Below are 12,686 nucleotides of genomic sequence, written 5' to 3' on the forward strand. Positions count from 1 at the left end.
CCTTCTACTCTATGGTTGAAGCGATGGTTCAATAACCTCATCAAGTTCCACCATTCTCCCACTCAACTCTTTCGAGAGAAACTCTTCCTCGAGAAAAGATCCTTTTCTGGAAACAAACACTTTGCTTTCGAATCTGAGATAGGAGGTATTCCCAACTGTTTTGGGTATCCTATGAAGATGCATTTATCCGCTTTAGGTTCGAGCTTATCAGGCTGAAACTTTTTCACATAAGCGTCGCAGCCCCAAACTTTTAAGAAATGACAGCTTAGGTTTCTCCAAACCATAGTTCATACGGTGTCATATCAACGGAATTACGTGCTGCCCTATTTAAAGTGAATGTGGTTTTCTCTAATTCCTAGCCCAAAACGATAGTGGTAATTTGATAAGAGACATCATAGTATGCACCATATCCAATAGGGTGCGACTATGACGTTCGGACACACCATCACTCTATGGTGTTCTAGGTGGCATGAGTTGTGAAACAATTTTCACATTGTCTTAAATGTTTACCAAACTTGCAACTCAGATATATATTTACCTCCACGATCACATCGTAGACATATTATCATCTTGTCACGACGATCTTCAACTTCACATTGAAATTGCTTGAACTTTTCGATATTTAAAACTTTGTGATTCATCAAGAAAATACACATGTATCTACTCAAATCATCAGTGAAGTACAAAGTTGTCAGAATCGCGATTCTGAATCGAATCGGAGCTCTGTTGCTAGGATCCTGAATCATAGAATCTTAACTATCAGGATCATAGAAACTTAGATTCTATGAGAAAATCATAGAATTGGAGGGGCTAGTTTGGATCGTAAGATCATAAGATTCTAATACTTGAGTCACGATTCTGACAACTTTAGTGAAGTAAGAACATAATGATATCCACTGCATGCATCATCACTCATTGGAATGCATACATCAAAATGTATTATTTCCAACAAGTCACTTGCTCGTTCCATCTCACTAAAAACCAGGCCTTCAGTCATCTTGCCCATGTGGCATGATTTGCATGTCTCAAGTGATTCAAAATGAAGTGAGTATAAATGATCCATATGCATGGAGTTTCTTCATGCGTTTTCACCAATAGGTATAGTTTGCATGTCTCAAACGATTCAAAAACGAGTGAGTCCAAAGATCCATCAGCATAGAGCTTCTTCATGCATTTTATACCAATATGACTCAAGTGGTAGTGCCACAAGTAAGTGGTACTATCATTACTACTTTGTATCTTTTGGCATCAATATTATGAGCATGTGTATCACTACGATCGAGATTCAATAAACCATTCATATTAAGTGTATGACCATTGAAGGTATTATTCAAGTAAACAGAGTAACCATTATTCTCTTTAAATGAATACCGTATTGCAATAAACACAATCTAATCATGTCTATGCTCAATGCAAACACCAAATAACAATTATTTAGGTTCAATAATAATCCCGATGGTAGAGGGAGCGTGTGATGTTTGATCACGTCAACCTTGGAATTACTTCCAACACACATCGTCACCTCACCCTTGCTAGTATCCGTTTATTCTGTAGCTATAATTTCGAGTTACAAATACTTAGCAACTGAACTGGTATCTAATACCCCGGTGCTACTAGGAGTACTAGCTAGGTACACATCAATATCATGTATATCCAATATACTTTTGTCGACTTTGCCAGCCTTCTTGTCTACCAAGTATCTAGGGGTAGTTCCGCTTCAGTGATCGTTCCATCATAATAGAAACACTTAGTCTCGGGTTTGGGTTCAACCTTGGGTTTCTTCACTAGAGCGGCAACTGGTTTGCCATTCATGAAGTATCCCTTCTTGCCCTTGCCCTTCTCGGAACTAGTGGTTTCACTAACCATCAACAATTGATGCTCCTACTTGATTTCTACTTTCGCGGTGTCAAACATCGCGAATAACTCAGGGATCATCTTGTGCATCCCTGATATGCTATATTTCATCACGAAGCTCCAGTAGCTTGGTGGCAGTGACTTTGGAGAACTATGTCAATCACTCTCTTATCTGGAAGATCAACTCCCACTCGATTCAAGCGATTGTAGGACCCACACAATCTGAGCACATGCTCAACGATTGAGCTTTTCTCCCTTACTTTGCAAGTAAAGAATCTTGCCAGAGGTCTCATACCTCTCAACACGGGCACGAGCCTGAAATCCTAATTTCAGCTCTTGGGACATCTCATATGCTCCGTGACTTTCAAAAGGTCTTGGGCACCTCAATTTTAAGTTGTTAAGCATTACGCGCAGAACTATCATGTAGTCATAAAAAACATGTATGTCAGATGTTTGCAACAACCACAGACGATGCTCGGGGGGTAGCACACCGAGTGGTGCATTAAGGACATAAGCCTTTTGTGCGGCAATGAGTACAATCCTCAGTTTACGGACCCAGTCCGCATAATTGCTACTATCATCTTTCAACTAAGTTTTCTCTAGGAACATATCAAAAACAGTGGAGCTACAGCGCAAGCTACAATATAATTTGCAAAGACATATTGACTATGTTCATGATAACAAGTTCAATTAATCATATTACTTAAGCACTCCCACTCAAATTGACATCCCTCTAGTCATTCGAGTGACACATCATCCAAATTCACTAACTCAAGTCCGATCATCACGTGAGTTGAGTTAGCTTCAATGGTGAACATCTCTATGTTGATCATATCTACTATATGACTTGTGTTCGACCTTTCGGTCTCTTGTGTTTGGAGGCCATGTCTGTACATGCTAGGCTCATCAACTTTAACCCGAGTGTTCCGTGTGTGTAACTATTTTGCACCCGTTGTATGTGAACATTGAGTCTATCACACTCGATCATCACATGGTGTCTCGAAATAATGAACTGTCGCAACAGCGCACACTCGGGGAGAACGCAATTTCATCTTGAAACTTTAGTGAGGGGGCACCTTATAACGCTACTGTTGTCCTAAGAAAAATAAGGTGCATAAAATGATTAGCATCACATGAAAATCATAAGTGACATCATATGCCATGAACTTGTGTTTCTTGATCTCCATCACCAAAGCACCGGCATGATCTCCATCGTCACCGGCGCCACACCATGATCTCCATCATTGTGCTGCCATCGAGGTTGTCACGCCAACTATGTTGTTACTACTAAAGCTACTGAACTAGCGATAAAGCAAAGCATCACCAGGCGCAAATTAATTAAAGACAACCCTATGGCTCCCGTCGGTTGCCGTAGCATCGACGTGCAAGTCGATATTTAACTATTACAACATGATCATCTCATACATAAAATATATCATATCATGTCTTTGTCCATATCACATCACAACATACCCTGCAAAAACAACTTAGACGTCCTATAATTTGTTGTTGCATGTGTTTACATGGCTGCTATGGGTATCTAGTATGATCGCATCTTACTTACGCAAAACAAAAATGGTGATATGCTAGTTGTTATTTAATATTCTCCAAGGACCGCCTCGGTCAAATCTGATTCAACTAAAGTTGGAGAAACAGACACCCACCAGTCATTTTTACGCAACAAGTTGCATGTTAGTCGATGAAACTGGTCTCTCGTAAGCGTACGAGTAACGTTGGTCCGGGCCACTTCATCCAACAATACCGCTGAATCAAGAAAATACTAAGGAGGGCAACAATCTGAATATCAATGCCCACAAACTCCTTTGTGTTCTACTTGAGATGTCATATATGCATAGACCTAGATCATGATGCCACTGTTGGGGAACGTTGCATGGGTAACAAAAAATTTCCTACACGCACACAAGATCTATCCATGGTGATGACCATCTACGAGAGGGAAGAGTGCATCTACATACCCTTGTAGATCGCTCAGCGGAAGTGTATATAACGCGATTGATGTAGTCATACGTCTTCACGATCTAATCACGATCTATCCCACGATCTCATCACAATCCGTCCCGTGATCTCATCACGATCCTTCCCGATCTAGTGTCGAACAGACGGCACCTCCGCATTTAGCACACGTCCAACTCGATGATGATCAACGCCTTCTTGATCCAGCAAGAGGGACGGAGAGGTGGATGAGTTATCCAGCACAATGGCGTGGTGGTGGTGGTGGTGGTGAACTAATCCAGCAGGGCTTTGCCAAGCTCTAGTGAACTAATCTAGACGAAGGAGACGATCTATGGAGGAGCGGGCAACACGTGGCTTTTCAGGTGGTGGCTGCCCTCAAAACCTCCACTATATATAGGAGGAAGAGGGAGGTGGGCTTCCTTGTGCTCTCCTCCAAGGAGGAGAGGTTCGGCCGAATCCAAGGAGGGGTCCTCCTCCAATTAGGTTTGGTGGAGGACTCCCCTTCCTTGTGGGATTCCCCTTCCTTCTTTCTTCTCTTTTCCTTTTCTTTTACACTTGGACAAAATAGGTTTATTGGCCCGGACGCACCAGCCCTTAGTGGGCTGGTGCACCACCTTTAGGCCTATTAGGTCCCCTCCCGGCAAAACCCCAGAACCCATTCGTCACTCCCCGTACTTTACCGGTAATGCCTGAAAACTTTCCGGAAGCCAAATGCAACTTTCCTATATATCAATCTTGACATCCGGACCATTTCAGAGCTCCTCGTGACGTCCGGGATATCATCCGGGACTCCGAACAACTTTCAGTCACCAACATAAATAACTCAATAATACTGAAACGTCACCGAACCTTAAGTGTACACACCCTGTGGGTTCGAGAACTATGTAGACATGACCAAGATACGCTCCGGTCAATAACCAATAGCGGGACCTGGATGTCCATATTGGATCCTACATATTCTACGAAGATCTTTATCGGTTGAACCTCTATCTCAAGGATTCAGTTAATCCCGTATGTTGTTCCTTTTGTCCATCGGTATGTTACTTGCCCGAGATTCGATAATTGGTATCTCCATACCTAGTTCAATCTCGTTACCGGCAAGTCTCTTTACTCATTCCCTAATACAAGATCCCATGACTAACTCCTTAGTCACATTGCTTGCAAGGCTTATTGTTATGTTGTATTACAGAGTGAGCCCCGAGATACCTCTCCGGTACACGGAGTGACAAATCCCAGTCTTGATTCATGCCAACCCAACAGACACCTTTGGAGATACGTGCAGAGCACGTTTATAGTCACCTAGTTATGTTGCGACGTTTGATACACACAAGGTATTCCTCCAGTGCCCGGGAGTTGCATGATCTCATGGTCATAGGAACAGATGCATTGACAAGAACAAAACAGTAGCAATAAACTAACACGATCATATGCTACATTCATAGTTTGGGTCTTGTCCATCACATAATTCTCCTAATGATGTGATCCCATTATCAAACGACATCTCATGTGTATGGAAAGGAAACCTTGACCATCTTTGATCAACGAGCTAGTCCTTGAGAGGCTCACTAGGGACAGTGTGTTGTCTATGTGTCCATACATGTATTTGAGTTTCCAATCAATACAATTATAGCATGGATAATAAACGATTATCATGAACAAGGAAATATAATAATGTTGGAAATATGCCCTAGAGGCAATGATAAATAGTTATTATTATATTTCCTGTTAAAAGATAATCGTTTATTATCCATGCTATAATTGTATTGAATGAAAACATAGATACATGTGTGGATACATAGACAAAACAATGTCCCTAGCAAGCTTCTAGTTGGCTAGCCAGTTGATCAATGATAGTCATGCAAGTGTTGTCACTTGATAACTGGATCACATCATTAGGAGAATCATGTGATGGACTAGACCCAAACTATGAACGTAGCATATTGATCGTGTCGTTTTATTGCTATTGTTTTCTACGTGTCAAGTATTTATTCCTATGACCATGAGATCATACAACTCACTGGCACTGGAGGAATACCTTGTGTGTATCAAACGTCGCAACGTAACTGGGTGACTATAAAGGTGCTCTACACGTATATCCGAAGGTGTCCGTTGAGTTAGTATGGATTAAGACTGGGATTTGTCACTCCGTGTGACAGAGAGGTATCTCAGGGCCCACACGGTAATACAACATCACACACAAGCCTTGCAAGCAATGTAAATAAGTGTAAGTCACGGGATCTTGTATTACAGAACGAGTAAAGAGACTTGCCGGTGACGAGATTGAAATAGGTATGCGGATACCGACGATCGAATCTCGGGCAAGTAACATACCGAAGGACAAAGGGAATGACATACGGGATTATATGAATCCTTGATACTGTGGTTCAACCGATAAGATCTTCGGAGAATATGTACGATCCAATATGGGCATCCAGGTCCTGCTATTGGATATTGACCGAGGAGTGCCTCGGGTCATGTCTACATAGTTCTCGAACCCGTAGGGTGTGCACACTTAAGGTTCAATGATGTTTTAGTATAGTTGAGTTATATTTGTGGTTATCGAATGTTGTTCGGAGTCCCAGGTGAGATCAAGGACGTCACAAGGGTTTCTGGAATGGTCCGGAAATTAAGATTGATATATAGGATGGTTTCATTTGGTCACCGGAAAGTTTCAGGCAATTCCGACGGTGTACCGGGAGTGACGAATGGGCTCCAGGTGTTCACCGAGAGGGGCCCACTCACCCTGGAGTGATCCCAAGGCCCTAGGGTGGCGCCACAAGTCCTTATTGGGCTGGTGGAGTCAGGCCAAGAGGGCTATGGCGCCACAGAAGAAAATACCAAAAGAAAAGAAAAAGAAAAATGAAAGAGGGAGGTCGGAAGGAAGAGGAGGACTCCTCCTTCCCAAACCGAATTGGAGGAGGAGTCCTCCTCCTCCTGGCGGCCGGCGCACCTTGAGGGCCTTGTCCCTCAAGGCTAGCCCCTCCCCCTCCCTCCTATATATAGTGGTGGTTTAGTGCTTTTTGAGACACAACTTTGCCACGTGCAACTCTAGCCTATTCCACATAGTTTTACCTCTAGATCGGATTTCTGCGGAGCTCGGGCAAAGCCTTGCAGGAGTAGATCATCACCACCACCGGAGCGCCGTCACGCTGATGGAGAACTCATCTACTTCTCTGTCTTACTTGCTGGATCAAGAAGGCCGAGATCATCGTTGAGTTCTACGTGGGTTGAACGCGGAGGTGCCGTCCGTTCGGCACTAGATCGGAACGGATCGTGGGACGAATCGCTGGACGGTTCGTGGGGCGGTTCGAAGGACGTGAAGACGTTCCACTACATCAACCGCGTTTCTTAACGCTTCCCTCTGTGCGATCTACAAGGGTACGTAGATCTAATCTCCACTCTTAGATGGACATAACCATGATAGGTCTTCGTGTGCGTAGGAAATTTTTTGTTTCCCATACAACGTTCCCCAACAGTGGCATCATGAGCTAGGTTCATGCGTAGATGTTATCTTGAGTAGAACACAAAAGGTTTTGTGGACGGTGATGTTCGATTTGCTTCCCTCCTTAGTCTTTTCTCGATTCGGCGGTATTGTTGGATTGAAGCGGACCGGACCGACATAACTCGTACGCTTACGAGAGACTGGTTTGATCGATTGACATGTAACCTCGTTGCATAAAGATGACTGGCGGGTGCCTGTTTCTTCAACTTTAGTTGAATTGGTTTTGATCGAGGCGGTCCTTGGAGAGGTTAAATAGCAATTTGCACATCTCCGTTTTGGTTTTTGCGTAAGTAAGATGCGATCATACTAGATACCCATAACAGCCACGTAAAACATGCAACAACAAATTAGAGGACATCTAACTTGTTTTTGCAGGGTATGCTTGTGATATGATATGGCTAATGACGTGATGTGATATATTGGATGTATGAGATGATCATGTTGTAATAGTAAATATCGACTTGCACGTCGATGCTACGACAACTGACACGAGCCATAGGGTTGCCTTTAAACTAACATTTGTGTTTGTAGATGCGTTTACTATATTGCTAGGTTGTAGCTTTAGTAGTAATAGCATAGATAGCACGACAACCTCGATGGCAACACATTGATGGATATCATGATGATGGAGATCATGGTGTGGCACCGGTGACAAGAAGATCATGCCGGTGCTTAAGAGATGGAGATCAAGAAGCACAAGATGATGGCCATATCATGTCACTTTTGAATTGCGTGTGATGTTAATCCTTTTATGCACCTTATTTTGCTTAGAACGACGGTAGAATTATAAGGTGATCTCTCACAAAAATTTCAAGACGAAATTGTGTTCTCCCCGACTGTGCACCGTTGCGAGAGTTCGTCGTTTCGAGACACCACGTGATGATCGGGTGTGATAGACTCAACGTTCACATACAATGGGTGCAAAACAGTGACGAGCCTAGCATGTGCAGACATGGCCTCGATACACATAAGACCGAAAGGTCGAGCATGAATCGTATAGTTGATATGATTACCATAGAGATGCTTACCACTGAAATTATTCTCAACTCACGTGATGATCGGACTTGAGTTAGTGAATTTGGATCATGTACCACTCAAATGACTAGAGAGATGTACTTTTTGAGTGGGAGTTTATTAGTAATTTGATTAATTAAACTCTAATTATCTTGAACATAGTCTAAGTCCACTCTGCAATATTTGTGTTGTAGATCAATGGCTCACGCAACAGTCACCCTGAATTTTAATACGTTCCTAGATAAAGCTAAGTTGAAAGATGATGGAAGCAACTTTGTAGACTGAGCTCGTAATCTTAAGTTGCTCCTGCAAGCTGGGAAGAAGGATTATGTCCTTAATGCTGCGCTAGGAGATAAACCACCCGCTACGGCTGACCAAGATGTTAAGAACGCTTGGTTAACACGTAAGGAGGACTACTCAGTAGTTCAATGTGCAGTCTTGTATGGCTTAGAGCCGGTACTTCAACGTTGCTTTGAGCATCATGGAGCATATGAGATGTTCCAGGAGTTGAAGTTTATCTTTCAGAAGAACGCCCGAATCGAGAGGTATGAGACCTCCGATAAATTCTATGCTTGCAAGATGGAGGAGAATTTGCCTGTCAGTGAACATGTGCTCAAAATGTCTGGGTACTCAAACCGTCTAGCTGAGCTAGGGATTGAACTCCCGAAGCTATCACTGACAGAATTCTTCAATCACTACCACCAAGCTACAAGAGCTTTGTGTTGAACTATAACATGCAAGGGATTAACAAGTCAACCGGCGAGTTATTCGCGATGCTGAAAGTCGCAGAGTCAGAACTCCGAAAAGAGCATCAAGTGTTGATGGTCAATAAGACCACTAGTTTCAAGAAAAATGGCAAAGGCAAGAAGGGTAACTCCAAGAAGAGCAGCAAGTCTGTTGCCAATCCGACAAAGAAACCCAAGGCTCGGCCTAAGCCTGAAACAGAGTGTTATTATTGCAAGGGATTGGGTCACTGGAAGCGCAACTGCCCCAAGTATTGCGGCCAAGGAAAATCAGGTATATTCGATATACATGTTATTGATGTGTACTTAACCAACTCTCGTTGTAGTGCCTGGGTATTTTATACTTGTTCTGTTGCTCATATTTGCAACTCGAAACAGGAACTGCGGAATAAACGAAGGCTGGCGAAGGATGAAGTGACGATGCGCGTGGGAAATGGTTCCAAGGTTGATGCAATTGCCGTCGGCACAATTTCACTTCAGTTACCATCAAGATTAGTTATGAACTTAAATAATTGTTATTTAGTGTCTCATTAAGCATGGACATTATATCTGGATCTTGTTTATTGCGAGACGGTTACTCGTTTAAGTCACAGAATAATGGTTGTTCTATTTCTATGAGTAATATCTTTTATGGTCATGCACCCAATGTGAGAGGATTGTTCATATTGAATCTTCATAGCGATGATACACATATACATAACATTGAGAAGAAAAGACTTAGAGTTAACAATGATAGCGCCATGTTCTTATGGCACTGCCGCTTAGGTCATATTGGTGTAAAGCGCATGAAGAAACTCCATTGCGATGGACTTTTGAAGTCACTTGACTTTGATTCACTTGACACGTGTGAACCATGCCTCATGGGCAAGATGACTAAGACTCCGTTCTCCGGAACAATGGAGCGTGCAAGTGACTTGTTGGAAATCATACATACCGATGTGCGCGGTCTGATGAGTGTGGAGGCGCGCGACGGATATCGTTATTTTCTCACCTACACACGATTTGAGTAGGTATGGATATATCTACTTGATGAAGCACAAGTCTGAAACGTTTGAGAAGTTCAAGCAATTTCAGAGTGAAGTTGAAAATCATCGTAACAGGAAGATCAAGTTCCTATGGTCTGATCGTGGGGGTGAATATCTGAGTTTCGAGTTTGATGCTCACTTAAGACAATGTGGAATTGTTTCACAGTTGACACCGCCTGGAACACCACAGCGTAATGGTGTGTCCGAACATCGTAATCGTACTTTGTTACAGATGGTGCGATCTATGATGTCTCTTACCGATTTGCCGTTATCGTTTTGGGGTTATGCATTAGAGACAACTGCATTCACTTTAAATAGTGCACCATCAAAATCCGTTGAGACGACACCATACGAACTATGGTATGGCAAAAGACCAAAATTGTCGTTTCTTAAAGTTTGGGGATGTGATGCTTATGTCAAAAAGCTTCAGCCTGAAAAACTGGAACCCAAAGCGGAAAAGTGCGTCTTCATAGGTTACCCAAAGGAGACAGTTGGGTACACCTTCTATCTCAAATCCGAGGGCAAAGTGTTTGTTGCTAAAAACGGAGCTTTTCTTGAGAAGGAGTTTCTCTCGAAAGAATTGAGTGGGAGGAAGATAGAACTTGACGAGGTTGTCGAACCTCTAGTCCCTCTAGATGGTGGCGCGGGGCAAGGGGAAACCCCTGTCATTGCGATGCCGGTTGAGGAGCAAGTTGACGATGATGATCATGAAACTTCGGATCAAGTTCCTATCGAACCTCGCAGGTCGACGAGATCACGTACTACTCCTGAGTGGTACGGTAATCCTGTCTTATCAATTATGTTGTTAGACAACAATGAACCTGCAAATTATGAAGAAGTAATGGTGGGCCCAGATTCCAACAAATGGCCGGAGGCCATGAAGTCCAAGATAGGATCTATGTACGAAAACTAAGTGTGGACTTTGGAAGTACTACCTGAAGGCCGCAAGGCTATTCAGAACAAATGGATCTTTAAGAAGAAGACAGACGCAGACGGTAATGTGACCGTTTATAAAGCTCGACTTGTGGCAAAGGGTTTTTCACAAGTTCAAGGAGTTGACTATGATGAGACGTTCTCAACGGTAGCGATGCTTAAGTCCGTCCGGATCATGTTAGCAATAGCTGCATTTTTCGATTATGAAATCTGGCAGATGGATGTCAAAACGGCATTCCTTAACGGTTTTCTTAAGGAAGAGTTGTATATGATGCAACCCGAAGGTTTTGTGGATCCAAAGAATGCTAACAAAGTATGCAAGCTCCAACGATCCATTTATGGACTGGTGCAAGCATCTCGGAGTTGGAATAAGCACTTTGATGAGGTGATCAAAGCATTTGGGTTTATACAAGTGGTTGGAGAATCTTGTATTTACAAGAAAGTGAGTGGGAGCTCTGTGGCGTTTCTAATATTATATGTGGATGACATATTGCTGATTGGAAACAACGTGGAGTTTTTGGAGAGCGTAAAGGATTACTTGAATAAAAGTTTCTCTATGAAGGACCTAGGAGAAGCTGCTTAAATTCTAGGCATTAAGATCTATAGGGATAGATCGAGACGCCTGATAGGACTTTCACAAAGCACATACTTTGATAAAGTTTTGAAGAAGTTCAAAATGGATCGGTCCAAGAAAGGGTTCTTGCCAGTGTTACAAGGTATAAAATTGAGTAAGACTCAGTGCCCACCAACTGCGGCAGATAGAGAACAAATTAGTTTCGTCCCCTATGCTTCAGCCATAGGTTCTATCATGTATGCAATAATGTGCACTAGACCGTACGTTAGCTTGGCCATAAGTATGGCAGGCAGGTTTTAGAGTAATCCAGGAGTGGATCGCCGGACGACGGTCAAGAATATTCTGAAGTACTTGAAAAGGACTAAGGAAATGTTTCTCGTTTATGGAGGTGACGAAGAGCTCGTCGTAAAAGGTTACGTCGACGCAAGCTTTGACATCGATCCTGATGACTCTAAGTCACAAACCGGATATGTATTCATTCTTAATGGGGGTGCGGTAAGCTGGTGCAGTTCCAAGCAAAGCGTCGTAGCAGATTCTACATGTGAAGCAGAGTACAAGGTTGCCTCGGAGGCAGCAGAGGAGGGTGTCTGGATGAAGCAGTTCATGACGGATCTTGGAGTTGTGCCGAGCGCACTAAATCCAATAACTCTGTTCTGTGACAACACTCGTGCCATTGCTCTAGCAAAGGAACCAAGGTTTCACAAGAAGACCGGACACATCAAATGACGCTTCAACCTCATCCGTGACTACGTCGAAGGAGAGGACGTGAATATTTGCAAAGTGCACACGAATCTGAATGTAGTAGACCCGCTGACTAAACCTCTTCCACGGGCAAAACATGATCAACACCAGAACTGTATGGGTGTTATATTTATTACAATGTAAATCGCATGGCGAGGTGAGGACTAGATTATTGACTCTAGTGCAAGTGGGAGACTGTTGGAAATATGCCCTAGAGGCAATGATAAATAGTTATTATTATATTTCCTGTTAAAAGATAATCATTTATTATCTAAGCTATAATTGTATTGAATGAAAACATAGATACATGTGTGGATACATAGACA

The sequence above is a fragment of the Hordeum vulgare genome, chromosome 5H, assembly GCF_904849725.1.
Source record: "Hordeum vulgare subsp. vulgare chromosome 5H, MorexV3_pseudomolecules_assembly, whole genome shotgun sequence".
In the NCBI taxonomy this organism is placed as follows: domain Eukaryota; kingdom Viridiplantae; phylum Streptophyta; class Magnoliopsida; order Poales; family Poaceae; genus Hordeum; species Hordeum vulgare.